Genomic DNA, 4646 nt, shown 5'->3' on the forward strand with positions numbered 1-4646 from the left:
AAAAAAAAAAAAAAAAAAAAAAAGGCCGAAGGCTATAGGCTGTATTTGGCCAATGGGCAATAGTTGGTCAACTGCTAATCTAAAAGGTCAAGTTAGCTGACTTCTACATACCAATATTCAGTGGTAGAACAGAGACAGGGCAACAGCCATAAAGACTCATTCAAAGAGGAGAAAAATGGGAGATGCCTGCAGTTGCAGAACCAAAGACATTCGAAATCCTACTGGACAGCCATCGTGAGGACCTCTGACCTGGAGGGTGGGAGATGTTCCCTAGTCCTTGAGTCTGCTCTCTGGAGGACACTCCATTTTTTTTATTGTCCTCCAAGGACATCTTTCAGAAGTTTCCTCCTTTTCTCTTGCCTCCTTGGCCTCATCGGAAGTAGGTTTCAGAAAATGTGTCCTCCTGAGGGACTGCATAGCTTTCCCAGCCTCTTTGCCTCTTGGACTCTCAAGAGTGGTTATAGGTCCCAAATAATCGCAGGCCTTTTAAGGCCAGAATCGAGAGGGGAAGCTGCTTGGTTTGGTTGGCGTTAGGAGTCTCAAAGTTCGGCAGTGGGCTCTGCTTCCAGCAACCACACCCATTGTTCTCTCAAGGCTTCGATCCTAGATCTGCTTCATTTCTTCGTTCTAGGCACCCCAGCTTCTTCCACTCACTGTGGTGGTGCCTACCTAGAGGCAACTTGAAGCAATAGGTGTCCAGGCCACAGCCTGAATCTAATATTCGCTCTGATACATTTTAGCCAGAGGGAAATTTTAACAACAGGTGTGGAACACACCCTTCATTTGACTTTTGCCGTAATTCCAACTGGACAGCACACCCTTAATCTGATATTTACCTTTGGCCTTTCAAAATTGTTCTAAATTCCATTACTTAGCATTGATCATCTGAGGGCAGTTAGCTTTTCCACTTTAATTTCTGGCCTTTCACTATTTTCTTTTATTACTCCTAGAAACTAGTCAATTATTTTCTGTGCTTATCTCTTCCTTGTAAATCTTGTTAAGCACAGTAATAACCAGCACATGCTACCGACATTCTATTTTCAACCCCTTCCCCTAGAGCTACAAGTTCATTAAGAAGCGAATAAGCCTTCCAAGTTATTGCAGGCTAGTCTTATAAATATTTTACCATGGTAGAGCAGGGGCTGCAGAGTTTTCAGTCAGATTCAGTTTCCTCGCTGCTGTTGCCTAGCCAATCTGTCAATGCAGCGTTCCATTTCTACTACCAATCTCTAAATTAACTAGAATAATCAGGAAATACTGTTATCACAAATTAATCCCAGTATTCAGGGGATTATACAAGTAACATGCCTTCTCACAGAAAGTCTGATACAGTCTGATGGCTCTTTATGGCATATAAAATGTATGTTAAGGAGACACATGAAAAATGAACAATGCAGGTACTTATATCCAGTATAAGTATATCGTGAGCATTTGTTTAATCCGGTAAGCATGTATTACTTTTTAATCAGAAGAATTCACAAATGTTGAAGTCAACAGGTAATTCAGTTGCTTGGAGGGTATGGTTCCTAACCATTCAATTGATTTTGTTTTGGAAATCTAGTCCTCTGAATGGGCCTTTCAAGATTACACGTTAGGCCAGGCACAGTGGCTCACACTTGTAATCTCAGCACTTTGGCAGGCTGAGGTGGGAGGATTGCCTGAGCCCGGGAGTTGGAGACCAGCCTGGGCAATGTGGTAAAACCCCATCTCTTCAAAAAATTAGAAAAATTAGCTGGTGTGATGGTGCATGCCTGTAGTCCCAGTTACTTGGGAGGCTGAGGTGGGAGGATTGCTAGAGCCTAGGAGGTGGAGGGTGCAGTGAGCTGAGATCATGCCTCTGCACTCCAGCCTGGGCAACAGAGCAAGATTCTGTCTCAAAAAACTAAAGAAGTAAAAAAATAATACACACTAGTATGCAGGCCCCTCTCTGCTGGAATGGCCCTTGCTCTGCGAAGTCTTCCCAATTCCAAAGCATCCTTGAGTCTCTCCCTCTGCTCTCACACTCCTATTTATGTCATTACAGCATCTGGATATTGTATATTATTTTATAATACAGGAATATGGTTTTCTTTTTGCATTTTTGTTTCTATTCTTTTCCTAGGCAGTATGAGGCATACACCTGCCTGGAGCTGGAAGAGGCAAGCAAGTACAGGCTGGTAGAGGAGGAAGGCAATGCTAATCATTCAGCTTTTGACATCTGCAAAGGATTTGGATCTCCAGCCATGCAGCAGTTCTATAAGCTATATTTACAGCAAGAAAGAAAACCAATTGGTTTTCTCACCCTCATTCCTCTTGGTTTATTAGGAGGAGGTCTGGTTGCTGAACTTCATGATTTATTCCATGATAGAAAGAAAAGATCTTTGGCCTTGGAGGGAGACAATAGCCTCAGATACTACCCTAGCAGGGAAGGGAGGTAGAGGATGAGACAGAGAGAAGAAGAGATTGCAGCTCACACCTCTGGTCCCAAAGAATAGACAGAGGAGAAATTGGCAAGAGAAGGACAAGGAGGCATACTATTGATACAGGAGGCTGTTTTCTTGACCCCTACATAGGACCTGTGACAGAGGTGTCTCATGTCCTCAGCCTGCCATGCTCAGCCCTTCATGGTAGGGAGCATGTAGGAAAGCATGTGCAGGCTGCTTTGGTGCCAGCAGAATTGAACTCCATTACTCAGGCCTGCTGGGCCTTACCCCTCATGGGAGGGAGCGCATAGGTGAGCCAGTGCAAGAACCAGCCAGCCACTTGGCACAGGCAGGAGCAAACTCTGTGCAGGCCCCACAGCAGCATCCAGGTGGGAGTGCCTGTGATCGCACGGCCCCACAGGGCATGTCACAGTGCTCTCTTAGCTCTACTGTCTGCAAACAGCAGTATGTTATCAGCTCAGTGGTCCCTCTGCCTCATCACTTGTGGCTGCTGCCCTCTTCCACAGAGGGCAAAGGGCCAGTGTGGCAGCCTTTTTGAGAACCTGCACTTGGTGGGTCCTGAATTCTTGTCCAGTGCCCAAGAAGAATTAGTTCACATGGAAAAATTGAAGGATGGTGAATGCAGAGAATTTTATTGAGCAATACAAGCAGTTCTCAGTGGAGAGAGGAGCTAAAAAGGGGATGGGAAGGGCAGATTGCTCTCCCCTGAAGTCAAGTCACCTCTCTGCCTTTCTCCTCCAAAGTCAAGTTGCCTCTCCTTGATATCCAGCTGTTTCTCCCATCTACTGGCTGAGACTGGGGTCTTTATAGGCACAGGATGGTGGGTGGGATGGGCTTTAGGTAGTTTTAGGAAAGGCAACGTTCAGTTGGTAAAAAGGCGGTATAAAAAAAAAAAAAAAAAAAAACTAATCGGGAGAGAGTGGATAAACAGCGATAGAAGTTCTCACTTTGGGTCATGGGTTTCAGGCTTTTCAGCTTGAAGGTCGGGCTTTGCCAGGGACCCTCCCCTGTCTGCCTAGAGTTTCTTTGCCTCCTGTTTCTATCTGCATATTAATCCTGATATTTTAGGGAAGTTTAGGAAAATGCTTTTGCCCAATTCCAGCGGGACTCACCTCTCATGTACAACCACAGGGAAATCATGACTTGCAGAACCTAAAGGGAAACCACATCAAAGTAGACTCATGATTTAGCAGGATTGGGGAGATGGGCCTGGAGCTGAGCACAGATGAGCCACTTTCCGTTCCTGTGTACTGTGCTCATGATTGAAAAGTTCCAATTTGTGGAAGAAGATAAGCAGAAGTTAGCTGAGGTTCAGCAGGAGAGTTTACCAGAAGACGTCCCTGCTATAGGGACAAAGGGGCCGTACCTGAAGGAAGAAGGGCAGACACAGCACCACCCAGAACTCAGGAGAGGTTTGGTCAACCAAGAAGGACCATAAAGTCCTGACCAGGCCAGATCACTAATCACTCCAGCCGCAGACACCTAGGCCCAGTATCAGCAGAGGGAGCTGGTCAGCCTTCCTCAGTCGCCAGCCCAGAGCAGTCCAGGTGCCTCACGGCAGAGCTCAGCAGGGACCCTCCAGGACAACTCACAGACTCAAGAACCCGCCTTCTCCCCTGCTGCCGTGCATACCTGGTAAGCCCTCCACATGTGCCACATGCCATTCTGGGTTAGGAAAGGATGGCGGGGACAAACCTAAGAGGTCAAAAATGTCACCGAAAGAAACCGTTTGAATTATTGCATCAGAATAAGATTTTACGGTTTATTTAAATCTAATTTGTCTCCTCCCCACCATGCCTTTGCCAGGTGGTAGAGATTTGTTAAGAAAATCATAGTAGCTGTAGAGAATGGTTTGTTTTACATATTTAAATTGTATTGTGAAGTCTGGCATAGGCGCTTGAGAAGCTGAGGCAGCAGGAGTTCGAGGTTACAATGAGCTACAATCACACTGCTGCACTCTAGACCAGGTGACAGAGCAAGACCCTACATTAAAATATATATATATATAGATAGATAGATAGATAGTATCAGTAAATGTTCTAACTACAACAAAAATCATGTAAAACAGTGTTTGCATACAACCTAAAACTTTGGGAGGCCGAGGTGGGTGGATCACCTGAGGTCAAGAGATCGAGACCATCCTGGCCAACATAGTCAAACCCCATCTCTACTAAAAAAATACAAATTTAGCTGGGCATGGTGGCGTGTGCCTGTAGTCCCAGC

The 4646-nt window shown here is 45.5% G+C and overlaps 1 protein-coding gene across 3 annotated transcripts in view; it reads right to left on the reverse strand.

Annotated features, from left to right (window-relative positions):
- Positions 1–4646, reverse strand: part of CFAP161 (cilia and flagella associated protein 161) — a 32260-nt gene that overhangs the window by 307 nt on the left and 27307 nt on the right. The window lies entirely within an intron of this gene.

Source organism: Sapajus apella, unplaced genomic scaffold (genome assembly GCF_009761245.1).
Source record: "Sapajus apella isolate SASKATOON/1434 unplaced genomic scaffold, GSC_monkey_1.0 scaffold139, whole genome shotgun sequence".
NCBI classification, from domain to species: Eukaryota; Metazoa; Chordata; class Mammalia; order Primates; family Cebidae; genus Sapajus; species Sapajus apella.